This window comes from Gracilinanus agilis, chromosome 4 (assembly GCF_016433145.1).
Source record: "Gracilinanus agilis isolate LMUSP501 chromosome 4, AgileGrace, whole genome shotgun sequence".
NCBI classification, from domain to species: domain Eukaryota; kingdom Metazoa; phylum Chordata; class Mammalia; order Didelphimorphia; family Didelphidae; genus Gracilinanus; species Gracilinanus agilis.
Window position 1 is genome coordinate 304,437,866 of NC_058133.1, and position 20,893 is coordinate 304,458,758.

General features: G+C 36.8%; 1 pseudogene; it reads right to left on the minus strand.

Annotated features, from left to right (window-relative positions):
• Positions 1-10,126: 10,126 nt before the first annotated feature.
• Positions 10,127-20,541, minus strand: LOC123246471 (annotated as a pseudogene).
• Between the last annotated feature and the right edge of the window lie 352 nt (positions 20,542-20,893).

Here is a 20,893-nt window from a genome sequence, read left to right on the forward strand (position 1 = left end):
CTGCCTGAGCTCTGCTCCCACGCTCTGTACCCTGAACAAGCGCTCAGATTTCATGTGCGTTCTTTGGCTTTTTGGGGTCCCAAATCTTGCTGCTCTCAGGAACAGGCCCTGGAGCTGCCAATGACTCGATGGGTGCCCCAAACTTGCTCTATTTCTTTTAGCTTGCTTCGGCGATATAGGTGCTGTGTGTGGAGGGGGTAGGGGTGAGGTGGTTGCTTAGCCCGCAATTTAGTGAGAGCTGTTTCACCCCTTTATAGCATGGAAATGTCCCGATTCCATGTACCTTCCACACTGCACCCTGTTGTGGGGTTCCTCCATTCATCTGGACTTGTTTTTATGTCCCCTTGAGGAGTCTTGTGTGTTTTGGTCAGGAGAGGTTAAGAGCTGCTTTTTACTCTGCCGCCATCTTAACCTGGAAAAAAACCCCAAAATATTTCTATATTAGGCATGTTGTGGAAGAATAGCCATATAAAACATAAAGGAAGTAAAATGAAAAAAATATGAATTTAGAGTTAATCAGTTCTTTTTTCTGGAGGTGAATATTTTTCATGCATGGGAGTCATATTGATAAAGCAAAGAGAAGAAAGAAAAAACCCAAGGAAAAAATTTATTATTAAAGGCTACTTTTATCTATATCCAGACTCTATCAGTTCCTTCTATTGTGAAAATGAATTCTTTATTCCTTTTTTAGTTTAATGGGGGACCTGGAGGTCTTCTTACCATAGAGATATGTAGGAATTAACCAACCAGCAATGACAGGAAGTAGGGACTGGGAGCCCCCCTGCTGAGCCAGCATGAGTTGCATGCTATCAGTTGCTAACAGAAGTGTCAGTTGCTAAAAATTGGTGGGTGAGTTGCAAAGAGTGAGGGCTGACAGTTGCAAGGAAGTTGGCTGCTGGGTGTGCATTGGTCATTAAGGGTTGCTTGCTGGTAGTGTGTGTTGGTGTTTAGCTTTTTAAAACAGGTCTGAGCTTGCTCAGGGGGCTTTTGGGTTATGCCTTAAAATGGTTTATTGCCTCTGGACCTTGAGGGAGCAGGAGTCTGTTTCTGAGACAAGGGCCAACTGGCACTTAAACATTGGCATTTGAAAGATAAGCCTTATTTAAGGAAGTCATGGATGGTGGCTCTTTATTTATTAATGTAGATAGGTAGGTAATGAATCAATTTTAGGTAGAATAGTTAGAATAGGCCTCGTCTGACCAGGCAGAAGTTTTTGAAGACAAAGTAGGGTTTTTAGAAATTTTAGTTAATATTAGGAATTTTAGGTATTTTTTTAGGGTATAAGATTAGTAATCTCTCTCTTTCCCTCCTTTACTATATTATTTCACTATCTCTATTTAAATTAAACTAAATGGTTAATTGTTAAAAGCTTTTAGAAGTTTTCTCTTCTCTAGCTTAAAGGGATAATATTAATTTTACAAGTCTACTATATTCTTATTAAAACTTAAAGTTAAATTTATCTCCTAAGATTAGAATCTCAAATCCTGGATCTCTAATTCAATCAATTTGTGCTTACATTTTTTTCTCTGCATTAAATATATGAATCCACAAAACTACATTACCCAAACTTCCTTTCTCTGTTACCCAGAATGCTTTTCCCTTGCCCATGTCTGCATCTTCACCTTTGTATATAGTTTGCTATAACTCCTCCTTCTTTCTCTTTTGCTCTCACAAAGGGGTTTGTTAGTACTTTTTTATTTAGTTTTTATTTTAGTTTATTATAAATAAAATTTTATAAAATATAATACTTAGTACTTGTATATTAATTTTGATCTCTACATTTTTGGCAACTTGAAGGGAAAGAATTCTTAAAAAAATTTTAGGTGTTTGAGAAAAGAATAGAGCATAGAAAAAAATTTGCAAAGCCACATGCTCTCCCAGCCAGCCTGCTTCTGCTGCTCCCTGTCCTGCTTTCATTCTCACTGAAGCTTCTCACATCTACAAGCTTGAGCCAGCATTCCTCACTTCTCCACCCACTGCCTGCTTTCTGCCACTGTTGTTACTGTTACCCTGCCTACCTGCTCTTCATGCTATTGCTCCTGCCCCACTGATGAAGTGTGCTGGGAAGTCTGAGAGATGTTTGGAGTTTGGAAATATCTTCTTGGTGAAGTATAAATCTTTCCACCCCAATCCCTTACTCTATCCCATGTGGGTTTTCCAGCCTTTGCTAGCCATTTTTAAGTCTGTCTTAAGCTCTCCTTGGACTCCTGACTGAGAGAGACTTGAAACTCAGGAATATTTTTTCCCAAGAAGTGGACTCTTCTATCATTTCTTTTGAGGGCAAATAGACCAAAAATAAGTAGATTTGAAGTAGAAGTTTTGGGGATTTTGTTTCTACCTTTTGGCAAGTTCTTCATATGCAAATACTCTATCTCCTTAGTAATTCGACCCTTCTTTCTGTTTACTCTGTAAACCAACCCCTTTTAGCTCTTTTTCAGGAAAATGCTTTTAGGAAGCATGCTCGAAACTCTGAAACAACAGTTTGAGTTCATAGAGCTAAAAAGTGCAGTTTTGATGTGCTTAATTTTTTCCTGGGGGTTTTTGTGCTGATTAAAAACGTTGCAATTGAGAGCTTGACTAATTTTAAGATTCAGGGGAGAAATTAATCTCTCCACACCCACTTATCATTTGGCCAGCCTTTATAATACATCCAAATTGAGATTCCTCAATATTATGTTCAGGGCAGAATTCTCCTTTACTATGACAAAATTCAGAGTTCTATTAAACAAAATGCAAATGGATGATAAATTTTTGGGGGAGGGTAAAGAACCTTAAAAGAGATCTAGAACTTTTATTGCTTGCTAATCATTTTCGGTTTCTCCCCTCCTTAATAGTGAACAAATCTACTGGTATTGGTAAAAAGGTTTATGACTGTTTTTCCTAAATCTTGCCAGTTACTTATATCATTATATTTGCTAATTTTGTTAAGGTTTATTTTTTTAAGTTTATCTGTATTAACCTAATCAATACTATTCATTTACACGGAATCATTTTAAGCTCCTGTCTTTATTTTGTACCTTTCCCCTTTAACTATACTGAACAAAATATCATTGTAAAAGCCCATAAGTACATCTGATCTATTGAGGTCACATGTTACTTATCAGCCTTTTCTTCCTTTTTGCCTTTGTTAAACTGTCACATATCTCATATATGGTAATGGAAGAACTCTATCAAAACTGGTTACAACCTGAATACAACTTTTGCAGAATTTAATAATCTAAATATCTCAATTGTTTTTAAAGGGTCATTTTGTAGCTGAAGTGTTAATTACATATCTCTACCTCCACATTTGTAAAAATGTAATGGATGAGAAATAAAGCAATCTCATACCAGAGAAGCCTTGAAGGTGTTCCTAGGGTGTGGTACCCCTAGAAGTCTCCCAACAGAGAGCATTCTCCAGGTAGCAAGTGGTTTCTGGATGATTTAATAGTTTTAACTCTTCAGCTTATTCTACTCTTCCACTAGAGCAATCTAGATTTCTTACCAAGATTGAAAGATTTCCCATGTCTATAGATTTGTGACAAGTATACATCAGTTCATAAGTGTTGTTTTTTTTAATATCACACAGCAAGTGGCTATATATAAATTCATGTGAATCCTTTTTAATAATGGGTTCATTTGCTATTGTCAATAACTGGGCTATTGTGAATTTTTGGAATTTGGTACTTAATTTGAATGTGCACTATCTACTGTACTACTGTTTTTGTAAATCTATTATTTTGTGAAAATCATTCCACTCACACAGTGATTCATGGTCAAGTTTAAAAAAGGAAATGTATCTCATTTTTTGGGTGAGGAACCTTTGTATTCTACCTCTCTTTGGCTGACACAGCATGTCACTGATTGTAAGCTATATATTTTTTTGATTTTTAAAGCATTTTTTATTATTCTTTTTCAATATAGTATTTGAGTACTTTGAAGTACATATAATCAATGTTAATATTTTTATATTTTGCAGTAATAGATGTTTAAAATACATTTATTCTAATAATGATGCATACCCCCAAAGCTTTAAACTATAAAAATAATGCCACTGATTATTTAAAAATTATTATGGGATTTTGCTTAATAATTCTGTCTAATTCCAGGAGAATGAATATAAAAAGAACCATTACACAGTGCCAAATAAGCATGAAGCTAACCTACAAAATGCCTAGAGAGCACAAATGTCAAAGAGACCAAATTCCAGTAGGATTGATGTAATTTTGAGCCAAGACAAGAGGTTTTGAACTTGTTTGGGGTTCGAGGTTTTATCTGTTTTGACATATGTCAGAGATAAGACTTCCCTGAAGCCCATCAAGCATCTCACTTTGGTTGCCATCCTGGATCTTATAATCTAGTCACTTTTCCATCTCTCATAGTGTGCTAGACTTTCTATAGTCCTGGCTACTGATTGGGTAAATGCATAATTACATAAATCACTTTAATTTGGGCCCTGATTCAAGGACCTGTTATAAATTTGTTTTTTTCTTTACTTATATTTTTTATACATAAGACTTTGACATTTTATATTTTATCCACGAGTTATTAATTTTCTTTTGTTTGGATTTTTTGATGTTTTTAATTTCTTTTATAAATTTATTCATATGCCTCATAACTCAGCCATGCATCCCTGAGTGATCCCTGTGTTATTATCCACCTCAGGGGGGACTATGTTATTATTGTGAACTTTGATTTGAATTTGAGCAATTTTAGGATAAGAAAATTGCTACCTCCCAGAATCCAGAAGATGAACCTATTTGCAGAAGGTGCCATGAAGATGCCTGAAGAGACCATACACTGCATTAGAAGATCCAGATAGAACTTTGGGATGTGAATTTGAACTGGGGGGGGGAGGTTAAAAACATTTATTCTGAATGCATTTATTTTAAATACTTTTTATGCCAAAGGGGACTGCCCCCAAATTGACCTTTTGTCAATGTAGCAATAATTGGTTTTATTATTTGTTTCCTTTATTTCCCTTTTATCCCCAATTTGTGGTACTTTCCCTTTAGAAACTGTAATATTGTATCTACCTTTAGTTAAAGTTATGTTAGTTATGTATAAATGATCCACTGGGGAGATTGGTCACCCAAAGGATCACGGGGGGGGGGGGGAGGATGTATAATTAGAAATATCTTGAATCCCTAAAACTACATTATTCAAACTTTGTTTCTGTATTACCCAGAATAATTCCCTTTGCACACCTTTGTATCATCACATTTGTATATTGTTTGCTGTAACTCCTCCCTCTTTCTCCTTTGTTCTCATAAGCAGGCTGGTTAGTACCTTTTTAGTTTTTATGTTAGTTTATTATTAATAAAATTCATAAAATATAATACTTAGTTCTTGTATATTAATTTTAATCTCTACAAAAGGGAGCTTCCTACTTCAGTATTAGCCATATAGAAAAAATAAATAATAGATCTACACCAAATATATTTAGAGCTATAGTTACAGATATGCTGATATATTTGTTCTTCATGCATGTGCTATATATGTAGTGTTAAGAGAGTTTTTATTAATTTCTACCTTTATATATTTAAGAGGAAAAGGAGCAATAATATTTTTCAATTAGACACCCCGTGCTGTGCTGCTTGCCAGTTAGTGACAGTTAGAAGGGTGTGATCAAGGGGAGTTTGTGAGTTACAGAGAGTTGCTAAGGGTTTTTTGTCTCTGAGTCTCCTGGGGAGGGGTTGTGCTCCTAGCACTCTCTCTGGGTGAAGACTGGGAATGGAATTAAAGCTTTAATAGCCTTATTGATTATTAATAACTTGGGTAGATAAGGTAGATAAATAGTGGTTATATGATTAGATAGTGAGAGTAGGAGAATAGGCAAGGGCTTCATCCTAGCAGAAGATATTGCCCTCTGAGGCAGATAGATTTAGGGTTTTTTAGAGAAATTTAGTTAGGATTGGGATCTGGGATAAAGTTACAAGCTATTGTAAGATTACTTTCACTTCCCTCCTTTCTAATTCCTATCCCTCCTTCCTACTAATGAACTAAGTATTTTGTGTTTAAGAAGCTGCTCTTCTGACTTTTGTTCAAACTCCTAACCCCCAAAATTTAACCCTTCACAGTAATATATGTGCATATTTGAACTGTAAAAATATGTATACACCCATGCAAACATATATGCATATTGTAGATATGTAAAATGTACATACTTTAACTTATTCTACATGATTTCAGAAAAAATAAACATAAAAATAAAACAAACAACACAAAAAATCACATTAATCTGAAATCTGTAACCAAGTAGCAGTTCTATATGTAGAATTATACACCAAATATTTACTGTCCAATTGTATATATTAATTGCACACATTGTTAAGGTATCTATAACACTTGGAGGTTTTAATAGGATAAGCTCTTCTCTGTATTCATTTTGCTCAGATAGAATGTATTGAAGAAGTTAACGTATTTTCTCCCCTCAACTGCTTGGAAAAAAGAGGTTATCTGAAGTGTGGGTTTGGGGGTGGAATTGATAAAGATCTGCTAAGTAAGCACCTGACAGTTTCACTGCTCTTCTTGCTGAGAACTAAAAGCAAGACCTCCTGGCAAATATTCATGTTCTCAGCTTTTCTATGACAAGAAAAATTATAGTGTCTCTTCACAGCAGGAAAGGTGAAGAGAGAAACTGCTAAGGTGTAGTTAAGTGGCCCTTATTAATTCCCTGGGGTGCCATATTTTGTTCATGACAAAGGAATAGAGGGGAACACTCAATCTACTCTTAATGTCTAAAGATGAGCTTCCAAAATGAAACTATCAATGTCAATAGAACTGTTTTTTTTTCCCCAAATTGAATATCCAAAGCCCTCCAAAAGAATATTATTCAAAAATAGAGTATTACTTTCCCAGAAATACTTTTGTTTGCCTCACATATTTGGGAAATTTATTATTTCCAGTTATCAGTACCAGGTTTCATTCTTGAAGTTAATTTCCAAATTTTAGTGTTACATGAGTATCAAGTATAGCTGGACTCATGGGTAGAAAATGACTTTCATCTCTGTATGCAGTTTTCTTTTGACTTTTGAGCCATTCTTCAAGCATGTAGAACTGTATAAATTCAAATGCAAAAACAACAAAGATATATTCAGGGGAGTTGGGGATAAGTTCACTCAATTTATACAAAAGGAGTATATCTATAAAGGAGTGGCAGCAGAAGTTGAGATGTTAGTGTGGAGTCAAATATTTCATTTTCTCGTAAAAGTCTTTTTTTCAGGCAAAAGACTTTTGGTTTTATCTTAAAGGCATAAAACATTGCTTATTCATTAGCAGGAAAATTATATAAGCAAATATTGTTGAAAGGTGATGACATTGGTAGTGAAAAGTAGAATAAAGGGAGGAGAAGGAGTATTCAATTAACTTTGCCAAACAGTCCACTTTAAAAAAAAAAACATTTAAAACAACCTATTATTGAGTTTGGAGTGACACTGACAACAAAAGATCAGGATGAGATATTCTCCCAACTCAAGAGTGTTTGCAAGGTTTGAAGGAAAGTTCTTCAATAGAGAATGAAGGGCCAGTATGAAGCTCACTTGGGTGCAACACTGCTGGTGGGAACAGACGTGGCAACAGAAGTGGCAGCAACTTCAAGAGTACTCAAGATAGAGATAGTAAAGAGATCTGGAAACTGGTCAGATTGAGATTATGGGAGACCCTTCTGCTAGTACTATATGAAGGGCTGGAAGTTGTTTGGAAACTCTATTTTACTAGCAATTATTTAAAATGGAATTTTATTTCTATTTCTCCCATTTTTTGGTATTATATAGAAATGTTGATTTTTATGAGATTATTTTATATCTTGCAACTTTGACAAAGTTGCTAATTTCTTGAACTTCTGTTACTGTTCTGGATTATTCTTTATGGTTCTCTAACTATACCATTATGTCATCTCTAAAGAATGATATTATTTTTTTCTTTTATCCTTTTAATTTTTTCCAGATTTCATATTTTTAAAATTTTAAATTATTTTCTGACATTTTGCGATTCATGTAGAGACACTTTCCTTCCCACCTTAACTCTCTCCCCAAAATGACAAGTAACATTATGTAGTATATATGTGTGTGTGTGTGTGTGTGTGTGTATTTTACAGAATACAAATTTCAATGTTCTTCATATTGTGAAAGAAGATACATATATCACTTATACTAGAGAAAGAAAACATAAAGAAAATAAAGGTGACTGTGGTATGCTTCAAATTGCATTCAGGTTCCATCTATGGCAGTGGAAAGTCTTTTTCAGCATGAATCCCTTGGAATTCTCCAGGATCCTTGCATTTCTGATCATAGTTAAATCATTCACAGTTGATAATCTTACATTATTCTTGTCTACAAGAGTCTCCTGGTTCTGTTTAATTAAGTTGTGTCACTTTATATGTCTTTCAGGTGTTTTTGTGTTCATCATGTTCCTCATTTCTTATGGCACAATAGTATTTCATTACAATCATAAACAACACATGTTCAGCCATTCCCAAACTGATGAACATCTATTCTGTTTCCAGTTCTTTACCACCATAAAATAAGCTACCATAAATGATTTTGTAAAAGTGCATCCTTGATACCTCCTCTTGATCTCTTTGAGATACAGATCTAGTAACAGTACTACTGTATCAAAATGCAGAGTTTGATGATCTTTTGGTCCAAGTTCCAAATTACTCTCCAGAAAGTTTAAATCAGTTCATAGCTCTACCAGTAGTGTATTAGTGTCCCAATTTTCCCACATCCTCTCCAACATTTAAAATTTTCCTTTTTTTGTCATATTATGCAGTTTGATAGATGAGAGATGGTACCTAAAAGTTGTCTTTTATTTGCATTTCTCAAATTAATATGTATTTGGAGCATTTCAATATGACTAAATATACTTTTAATTTCTTCATCTGAGAATTGTCTGTACATATCCCTTGACCATTTGTCAATGTTGGAGATTTTGTATTCTTATGAATTTGACTCAGTTTTCTATGTATTAGAGAAATAAGACCTTTGTCAGAGACCTTTGTTTTATTTTTTTCCACTTTGATGTTTCCTTTCTAATCTTGGCATTAGTTTTGTTTATGGAAACCTTTTTAATTTAATGTAGTCAAAGTTGTCTATTTTACATCTTACAATATTCTCTGTCGTGTTTTGACCTACATGCTCCTCTTATCTAAAAGTCTGGCAGGTAAACTATTCCATGTTCTCCTAATTGGTTTATGATTTTACTTTTAATTTCTAAATCATATATCAATTTTTACTTTACCTTGGCTTATGGTATAGAGCAGTTATAGTGAACCTTTTAGAGACCTTAGAGACTAAATGCCCAAATTTCAACCCTTATAGTGGTATGAGCCACATGTGAGCCTTTCCCCTGCCTTACCTCAGACAGGGGAGAGAGGAAACACTCCCATTCAGTTACTGGGCAGAGAGACAGGTCATGTATTGAATGTCCTCAGGCACATGTGGATAGGGGGAAGGAAGCAGCCTCCTCTGGCATGCTCTAGCATACATGCCATAGGTTCACCAACATGGGTATATAGAGTGTTAGTCTGTCCCTCATTTCTGCCATACTGTTTTCCAGAGTTCCCAGATTTTTTTGTTGAATATTAAGATATTCCAAAATATTGTATCTGAGTGTTTGTCAAAAATCGGATTTCTATGATCATTTACTTCTTTGTATTATAAATCTAATTTATTTCATTGATCTACTCCTCTATTAGCCATTTCCAGATCATTTTGATGATTGACACTTTGTAAAGTAGTTTGAGATCTGGTAGAACTAATCCATCTTAATTTATATTTTATTTAGAAAAATATTGTCCTAATTAGGACTGACATTTATTTGCCTTTTTGAGGAGTTATAACAAAACTGAAACACTAGGAAGTCAAAGACTTCTTAATTATGCTAAGACCACCAAGAATATCACCAGAACTCATGCTGAAGGGAGTGTCCCACAGGAGCACCATGAGCAGAGAGAGTCTCCTCACCAAAGAACAAAGGAAGGAATCACTCCACTCACCACCACAATCCAAGTCAAGATCCAGGGAAACAGTCTCCTCCTCTAGTCCAGTTCACCAACACAGAGAGAATGACTGAATCCTTGAGCTTGTCTTTTAAAGAAATTTTCTCTACATCACTTCCTGTCATTCCCAAACTTTATGGGAAGCAATTACAGTCTTTCAATTTGGCTAGTACTGCCCAAGTGGATGGCAATGACCTTTGGAGGTGTAAGCTGACTTGTGTACTCTCTTAATGTCAAGTAGGGGTACTTTAAGCTCGTGATTTGATTAGGTAAAACTAGACAAGGGGAGAGTTAATTCAATATTCACAAGTGAAAGAACCAACAAGGGGACAGAGTGAAATATCTTTCATGCAGAGAACAATTTGAAAGGTAGGCAGAGAGGGTCTGTTTCACTGAAATAAGAGGAGAGCACAACTTTCAGGTAGCTACACCACAGACTACCTGCACAAGCCAACAACAAGCTCTTCAACGCACCTCTACTGTTCCAAGTTCTGAACCTGGGCCAAAGCTACCATCCAGACCCTGAGACCTTGTCTGTACCAACAGTAGTTCAACCCTAGAAATACTCTGTAAAGTTCTAATTCCTAGCTCAAGCTTGGATTAAGGTCTAGAATCCCAGTGGAAGGCGGTCTCCATGGCACTATTAATCTATTAAAAGCCCAGAGTAAGGCTGGGAGTTACAACCCAAGCTTGTAATGCAGTCTCAAACCCCAACGTGAAGCAGTCTTTGTAGCTTGAATGTTCTATTTAAGCCCAGAGTAAGGCCTTGAGTCCCACCACAAAACAACCCACAGTACATTGGTTGTTGTGAGCCCAGACTGAGTTAGCCCACTCCAAATTTCAAGTCAAAATTATAATCCCCACAGCAAGGCAGTTCAAAGTGTACCTGACCTGATCAATCCCAGAGGAAGACCAAAAACCCCTGTTCAAGCCTGAGGATTGACATTGAACCCACGCATAGGGCTCACATTGTTTTGAACTCTGAAGCTATCAGCAGTCTCAGGGGATGATTGAAGTTTAAAAGAACCTTCTCTATCCTGAGAATATCCTGAGAACAGGGCTAAACTTTAAGATAAAATTGAAAGGCAAAAAAAACAGCTTACAGAAATGAGCAAACAAACCAAAACCAAACCAAACCAAAACACCTAACCATAGGAAAAAATTATGAAGACAGAAATAAGCAAGGTACAAACACAGAAGGGGACACTGAAATCAAAGCAAAAAAAGACAAAAAACCCACAAAGCATTAAAGAAAAATGAAAACTGGTCTCACATTCTAGATGAGCTTAAAAAATCAATTAAGAGAGGCAAAGGAAAAATGGGGAAACAAAATGAAAGCAATGGAAGAAGAAAATAACTGCATGATTGTCAAAATGAAAAAGGAGATTTGAATGTTCACAGAAAAAAAATCATTCCTTAAAAATTAAATTTGGGGAACTGGAATTGAATGACTTTAAGAGACATAAAGAGACTTCCAGGTTAAGATGGAGGCAGAGTAAAAAGCAGCTGCTTAACCTCTCCTAACAGAAACAGATAGGACTCTTCAAAAAGACATAAAAACAAATCCAGAGGACTGAAGGGACTCCACAACAGGGTGCAGCGTTGAAGGTATGTGGGATTGGGGCATTTCCATGCTATAAGGAGGTAAAAGAGCTCTCACTAAAACGCAAGCTGAGCAACCCCCTCCCTCACCCCATGCCACCTACAGTGCCAATGCCAGCGCACAAGAGCTAGAGCAAGCTTTGGGAACCCATTAAGTTCTTGGCAGCTATGTGGGGTCACCAGGGCCTGCTCCTGAGAGCAACAAGACTTAAGACCCCAAGAGGCTAAGAATGCGTGGATTTTGAACACAGACCCTGAGCTCAGACTCAAGCACAGGCTCTTGAGTCCACAGATCATGAGCCCAGGAGTGAACTCAGATCTTGAGCTCAGGGGAGGACCTTGAGTGGGGACCCAGTGCAGTGGAGTACACAACTGTGGAAACAGAGCCCTGAGACAGTTAAAGGAGCCTTGGACAGAGTAACAAGCAAGAGGACAACCAGAAGGCTCGACCCAGAGAACAACTAGACTTGAGACTTCAGGAGCCTAAAGAGCACAGACAAACCCTGAGTGTGAGGATAAACCTGAGAGGGCCCAGGGCTAACAATGGCAAGCCAGAGACAAGAACCCCAAAAGAGAAAGATCATCAAGAAGAAATCTGTAACACTCGACAAGTTTTACACAGAAAAAATCCAGACAACAGAGCAAACATCAGAGGAGAAAAAAAAAGTAATCACATCCAAAACTTCCCAAAATAATGAAAACTGGTCACAAGCCATTGGAGAGTTTTGAAATCTGAGATGATGAGAAATATGGAAAAGATCTGACAAGAAAATAACAGTTCAAAAGGCAAAATTTCACAATTGGAAAGTGAGGCAAGTTAATTGAAGACCAGAAAGGACCAGACTGAAAAGGAAAACCAAAAGATTATGACCGAAAACCAGTCCCAAAAGGCTAGAATTGAGCAATTAGAAGCTAATGATCTCTCAAAACAGCAAGAACAAATAAAACAAAGTCAAAAGTGATAAAATAGAAGGAAACATGAAATATCTCAATGAGAAAGTGACAGACCAAGAAAACAGGTCTAGAAGAGACAATCTGAGAATCATTGGACTTCCTGAAAAAGCAGAAAATAATAGAAATTTGGACTCCATACTAAAAGAAATTTTTCAGCACAATTGCCCTGAAGTCCTACAACAAGAGGGCAATATAGACATTGAAAGGATTCATAGATCACCCTCTACACTAGACCCTCAAAAGAAAGCTCCCAGGAATATAATAGATGAATTCAAGAGCTTCCAATTAAAAGAAAAAAATCTTACAAGAAGCCAGAAAGAGACAATTCAAATATCAAAGAGCAACAATCAGGATCACACAGAATCTGGCAGCATCCACACTAAAAGACCTCAAGGCTTGGAATATGATATTCAGAAAGGCAAGAGAACTGGGTCTTCAACTGTTGATCAACTACCCATCCAAATGAACTATATACTTCCAGGGGAAAGTTTGGGCATTCAAGAAGATAGAAGATTTCCAAGTATTTGCACAGAAAAAGACCAGGACTAAATGGAAAGTTTGATATCCAACAACAAAAATCAAGAGAAACATGAAAAGGTAAATAAGAAACAGAAGGGAAAGAAAGAAAACTCATATTTTATAATTTGCCTCTTTACAGGCTTCAATAGTTCTAATTATTTATATTCCTATATGGAGAAATGATATGTATAATACTCTGTAGTGAACTCTATTCATTATTATAGTATTCACTATTATACTAATTAGAAGAATAATTCATAGGGAGAGGTTGGAGTACTATATGGTCTAAGATGATATGGGGGTGGGAAAAAGGGGGGTGAATAGTAGGGGACACCAAGAGAAACTTCAGTGAATAAGAAAAATAGGATATTCTATTACACACAAAGAGGGCATGGGAAGGGAAGGGGACAAATACTATTATAGAAAGGAGAAGAAGAGAGTATAAAGAGATAATATTTAAACCTTACTCTCAGTGTAATTAACCCAGAGAGGGAAGAGTAGCTATATTATCCATTGGGATATAAAACTCTATCTAAAACTACTGAGAAAGTCAGAAGGGATAAACCAAGGGGAGGAGGGGAGTGAGGAGGTCAAAAAAAGGGAGGGGAGAAGAAGGGGGAGGGAATTCATTAGGCTTCAAAAATAAAAAGAGGTGAACAATAAGGGAGGGGGTAGAAAGGGAAGTAAATCAAGGGAGGAGATAAGGGTTACTGGCTTAAAGCAAACCACTGGTTTAAAAGGAAATAGTGTAAGAAGAAGAGATAGCACTAGGAGAGGATACCATAATGTTGGTGAATTCACAACTGATAATTATAACTCTGAATGTGAATGGGATGAACTTGCCCAGAAAACGGAAGCAAATAGCAGAGTGGATTCAAAACCAAAACCCTATCATATGTTGTCTATAAGAAAGAAATATGAGGCGGGTGAACATACACAGGTTTAAGGTAAAGGGCTTGAGTAAAATCTTTTGGGCATCAAATGAGAAAAAGAAGGCTGGAGTGGCAATTATGATTTCTGACAAAGCCAAAGTAAAAATAGATATGATTAAAAAAGATAGGGAAGGTCATCACATCCTGATTAAATGTAGTATAGAAAATGAGGAAATAACACTGCTCAATATGTATGTACCAAGTGGCATAGCAACCAAATTCATAAAGGAGAAACTGGCAGAGCTCAAGAAGGACATAGATAGTAAAACCATACTAGTGGGAGACCTAAATATTCCTCTTTCAGATCTAGATAAATAAAACCAAAAATTAAATAAGAAAGAGGTAAGAGAGGTGAATGAAGTCTTAGAAAAATCAGACTTAATAGATATGTGGAGAAAAATAAATAGGGACAAAAAGGAATACACCTTCTTTTCAGCTGCACATGGTACATTCACAAAGATTGACCATGTTATAGGGCATAGAAACTTTGCAAACAAATGCAAAAGAGCAGAAATAATAAATGTAACCTTTTCAGATCATAATGCAATAAAAATAATAATCAGTAAGGGCACCTGGGCAGACAAATTAAAAAGTAATTGGAAATTAAATAATATGATTTTCCAAAATCAATTAGTCAAAGAAGAAATCATAGAAACAGTCAACAATTACATTGAAGAGAATGACAATGATGAGACATCCTACCAAACTCTGTGGGATGCAGTCAAGGTACTACTTGGGGAAATTTATATCCTTGAGTGCATATATTAACAAATTAGGAAGGCAGAGATTAAGGAATTTGGGATTGTTGTGTGCAGATGCAAAGCATGGAATCCCTGCAAAGGTACAGGGAGAGCCTCACCCAGAATTCCAGGGGACCTCCCTGGAGAACTTTGAGTGAGGGGCAGTTGAGAAGGGTTGAAGACAGTAATTTTGTGGGATTGGATGTGAGCAAATACTCTGTTTGATTCTCCTGACTTGGGGTTTCTCCTGAGAAACCATTGTAGCATAAGCTAGTGATTTCTACTCATAGGATTAGCCTATTTGTTAGTACTATTCTTCATTAATATAATTATATAATTATTTAGTAAATAGAGAGTAAGATACTTATCTATAGCAAGAGAGCCAGTTTTAGTTAAATGTTTCATCCCTCCAGTGATGAAGGGGAAGGAGCATCAATTTAACAGTTTAGGGTCACCTTTCCTTTATTCAATATACCTTCATTAACTTCTCTAATTTTCCTTGTTAATTCCTAATATAACTTTTTACCTTCAAATCTGTGCCTGATAATTATTTGGAAGATACTTACAATTCAGTCTGAACTTCCAGATTGAATCCTGTTGGCTGCCAGTTTAAGATCTCCTCTGTCCTCAACAGTTAGATAAATAATTTCTATATATATCTCCTCTAACTGACCTGAGAGGAATATAAATTTAAGAAAGAAACATTATTGGGGTTTCAGCCGTAACAGAAACTCACCAGAAGAATCTTATTCCTATCTTCATTACCAACTGAAGCAGAAACAGTTAGAGGGGGAGGGGTTTGAGACTCAGGAGTGTTTTACCCCCTCCTTTCCTCACTGTAATCTGTCAATCTAGGGCTCTTTACTTAAAGCTATATTTGGTCCTGAAAACATTTATCTGCTTCTCCAAACTATCAGTTATTATCATCATAACAGCATGCAACTTAAAAAATTAGAAAGCAAACAAATTAAAAATCCCCAGATGAAAACTAAATTAGAAATACTAATAATCAAGGAAGAAATTAATAAAATTGAAAGTAAAAACTATTGAATTAACAAATAAGACTAGAAGCTGGTATTTTGAAAAAACAGATGAAATAGACAAAGTACTGGTCAATCTAATAAAAAAAAAGGAAAGAAGTAAACCAAATTGACAGTATCAAAGATGAAAAGGGAGACCTCACCTCTAATGAAGGGGAAATTAAGGCAATCATTAATAATTATTTTGCACAATTATATGGCAATAAATATAGAAATCTAGGAAATATGGATGAATATTTACAAAACTAAAAATTGCCTAGATTAAGGGCAGAAGAAATAGAGTACCTAAATAATCCCATATCAGAAAAAGAAATTGAACAAGCCATCAAAGAACTCCCTAAGAAAAAATCACCAGGGCCTGATGGATTCACAAGTGAATTCTATCAGACATTCAAAGAGCAACTAATCCTAATACTATACAAATTATTTGATATGATAAGCAAAGAAGGAGTCCTACCAAATTCCTTTTATGACACAAATATGGTACTGATTCCAAAGCCAGGGAGATCAAAAACAGAGAAAGAAAACTATAGACCAATCTCCCTAATGAACATAGATGCAAAAATCTTAAATAGAATATTAGCAAAAAGACTCCAGCAAGTAATTAAGAAGATCATCCACCAAGATCAGGTGGGATTTATACCAGGAATGGAAGGATAGCTCAACATTAGGAAAACCATCCACATAATTGACCATATCAACAATCTAACAAACAAAAATTCCATGATTGTATTTTTGTAAATTTTTTAATCATTTATTAATATTCATTTTTAATATGGTTACATGATTCATGCTCCTACTTTCCCCTTCACCCCCCCACTCTCCCCCAATCATAGCCGATGCACATTTCCACTGGTTTTAACATGTGTCCTTGTTCAAGACCTATTTCCAAGTTGTTGTTAGTTGCATTGGTGTGGTTGTTCCAAGTCCACATCCCCAGTCATGTCCTCCTCAGCCCATGCGTTCATGCATTTGTTTTTCTTATATGTTTCCTCTGCTGAAGTCCATCCTCTGAATGTGGATAGCGTTCTTTACCATAAATCCCTCAGAGCTGTCCTGTGTCATTGCTTTCTGCTGGTACAGAAGTCCATTGCATTTGAATTTTACCATAGCTGGATGGCTCAGTGGATTGAGAGCCAGGCCTAGAGACTGGAGGTCCTAGGTTCAAGTCTGGCCTCAGACACTTCCAGCTGTGTGACCTCGGGCAAGTCACTTGACCCCTATTGCTAATATCCTATTTAAGATTTTTGCATATATGTTCATTGTTATAGTTTTTTCTAATTCAGTAAAGAAGTTTTTTGGTAGCTTGATAGGTATGGCGCTAAATAGGTAAATTAATTTGGGTAGAATTGTCATTTTTATTATGTTATCTATGTTCATTAGGGAGATTGGTCTGTAGTTTTCTTTCTCTGTTTTTGATCTCCCTGGCTTTGGAATCAGTACCATATTTGTGTCATAAAAGTAATTTGGTAGGACTCCTTCTTTGCTTATCATATCAAATAATTTGTATAGTATTGGGATTAGTATTGAAGATTAAGGCAAAGGCTGAAGAGAGGAGAATTTCTTTCCTTTTATTTTCCTGAGGGAAACCTAGGCATCCATCTTGTGCAAGAAGTTCCTAGTGGAGACTTCCTGCAGACATCAATTTCACTGCCAGGGAGGAGCCTTTGACTCCTCCCTCAAGGGACTTTAGAAATTAACAAGAGAAACCCCTGCTTTGATCTAAACATTTCTGACTGGCCTCAACTCCTTTTGTATCATAGAGATACTTTCCCTGCCTAAAGAACTCAGCCTATTTCCTACCAGTACCTCTGTCTCTAGCCTCAGTGAATAAGCCTGTTTGAGCTGCCCCCCTGTATACTCCCATTCATTCCCTTACCTTCCATCATATACCACTTCATTCATCCCTTCCCTACACTCAGCTATCCCCTTCATTCCTCCTCCTATCATCTTATCACATATATCAGCCTTATCCCTCCTTTAACCAAGTTTGCCTCACTTCTTCATAACATGGCTTCAAGGCAGAAGAGTGGTAAGGACCAGGCAATGGGGGTTGAGTGATTTCCCCAGGGTCACACAGCTAGGAAGTGTGAGACCTAGGAACTCTCATCTCTAGGTCTGGCTCTCAATTCACTGAGCTACCTAGCTGCCCATGGCCTCAATTCTTAAAGAGAGCAAATCATAAAGTCTAGAGTTTCTTAAAATGCAATTGTAGAGCAGATGGCTCTAAAATTCATGATACAAATGTGGTAACTCCCATACAACTGTTGTAAGGGGTATTCACCCCTATTGGTTATTCGTATCGATATCACCAATAATTGTCACTGATGTAATCTCTTCTTAATTAAGGGAATTACACTTACATTACAATTATCACCACACAACTAAGAGATATAAATTGCCATAATTTCTTAATTTGCCTTGGCTGTTGGGGGGTGGGTTGGGGAAGGGGCAGTGCCTGTGGAATCAGTTTCCTGTCTCGTTGGTTCCTTGGTTCTTTAACTTCCTTTCTCTGAAGTCTTATGTATACCTAAATTTACTCAGTGGTATTTGACCTCTAAGTCACTGAGAGATGATGTTAAAAAAGTGACAAAATGGAGAGAAAAATTTGCTTCTGCCAGTGGGAATGGTAGTATTGCATTTGATCAGAATTATCACGACTCCACTAGCAGTTTCAATTACAAGGGAAAGAGGAGTGACATCAAGTACCAGCAAGTCCTGTATATCTCAGATTTATCCCTAGACAAGATGGCAGCCTGGGCAGCTGCACCATATGCAACAGCCTCATCAGGATTAATATTCTCCTAGAGCTCCTTGCCATTCATTAAAGAAGTTCTGCAAAAGCTTCTGGATTTGGGGGATCCCAAATGTCTTGGAGCCACCCACCAAGACAATGTCATGAATCAGAGATTTATCTAGCTTGCCACATCTGAAGGTCTTTTCCATGGTGTTCAGTGTGTCATAGAAGAGGATGGCTTTTGAAATTGGCCTGGGTGATAGAGATATAGAAGTCAATACCTTCATAGAGGGAATCAATCTAATATTCACCTGTGTACTGGAAGAAAGGGTTGACTTTGCATGTTCACAAGTGGTGCGCAGATGGCAGATAGCCCTCTTGTTCTCACTGATGTCCTTATTGTGTTTTCACTTGAACTCAGCAATGAAATGGTTAGTCATGTGATTGTCAAAGTCCTCACTACTCTTATGGGAAAAACAGGGGAAGATAACTTAAATATTTATATGGGTTCAGAAGGGCGAGTAGGAGACAGGAATGGACAATAGGTGGGGACTTAACAAGCCAGGGAAAATGGGTTTAGCTGTTTGGAAATGAGTGTTGACAGAACTGACAGTTAGACCTTAACTGTCACCCTGTTCCACCTAGCCTGGGATAAACACAGAGTATAACAAATACACACACTATGAGAACTTTAAGGTATGAAGAAAACAAAACAGAGAAACAGTTTAATTGTAATTTGAGAGGATAGGAGAGGGGGCGAGGTAAAACTATGTCTAACTGACCAGGACTGGAGTCAATAGGGTAAGTACCTTAACCAACCTGTTTTCTGCCAGGTTTGATAGCTTGGCTAAGGACATGAGGAAGAGGGTTCGGGTTTGGGTTCTCACAACTGATCCAGAGATGTCTTCAGGATACCAGGAACCAACTCCTCCACAGCCAATGATCTAAAAATAACCAGGTAGGGAGAGATGTCTGCACACTTTGCACCAGAACACAGGCCTCGTCCCTAGTCAGAATTGACTTGCAAGATGATATCTTCAGCCTTTACAACCTTCACCAATCTCTAAGATTTCAGGTCAAATAGGGACTGCTGATTGCACTTCTGCTCCAAACCTCTCTCAAAACAGCAATGTCTGTTGCTTAGCTCTCTCCTCTCTACCCCCTGCATTCTACACAGAATGTCCATGACTTCCAGCAAAGGCTTTCCCTAATATGCTTGCACAAATCTGCTTTTACACTTTTAAAGCCTATACCTATTACAATACCCAAGTGGGTATTCCCAGCTGTGGACTTTTCTTCAAAAATACAATCCTCAATGGTAAAGATGGTGACATTGAATGTACCACCTCCAAAGTCAAAGATCAGCACATTTCTCTTGGCACCAACTTTTTTGTCCAAGCCATAAGCAATAGCAGAAGCAGTTGGCTTGTTGATGATTCATAGCACAATGAGATCAGCAATGGTCCCGGGATCTTTGGTGGCCTGTCATTGAGAATCTTTGAACCTGGCTGGTACTGTGACAACAGCATTTGTGACAATCTTTTCAAGGTAAGCTTCAGCAATTTCTTTCTTCTTGGTCATGACTATAGATGATAATTTTTCTCGATACAAACTTTTGGTCTTCCCTTTGTACTCCACTTGGACCATACCAGCCTGCTTCATTCACCACCATGTAAGACCAATGCTTAATGTCTGATTGTACAACTGTATCATCACATCTGCAACGAATCAGATGTTTGGCATCAAAGACTGTGTTCGTGGGGTTCATTGCAATTTGATTATTTACAGCATCACCAATTAAACTTTCTGTGTCATTGAAGGTAATATAATTGAAGGTGGTCCCATTTCCTTTGTCATTAGCAATGATCTCCACTTTCCAATATTGGAAGACTCATGCACAGGAGTAAGTGGTGCCAAGATCAATGCAAACTCTGGGTCCCTGCGATATGTTTGTTGGGGTGTTGTAGATGACTGTTGTGGAGAAAGAAGGGCTGCTAAGCCGAGTAGAACCTTTAGTCAATATTTCTATGTCTTTCATCTATAAATCATTTATCCATTTGCTTTTCAGATTCTGGTATGACACAAGGTGCTGGTGTAAGTATAAAATTTCACATTCCAGGTCAATTTTTTTCCATAGATATTTTTTTTTGGCAAATAGAGAGTCAATACCCCAGTAAATGATTTTTTTTTTCCTGAACACAAAGACACTATGTCCCTTTGTTCCCAATGTTGGCTAGCTAATCCACTCTACTATTAAACCACTTTTCTTTTTAAATCACTTCCAAATTATTTTGATGATTACTACTTAGTAATATCTTTACAAATACAGTATTGTTTTTCCTTTTTCCTTCTTCCTTTTCTTCCCATTTTCCCTTTATTTCCCTTGAGAT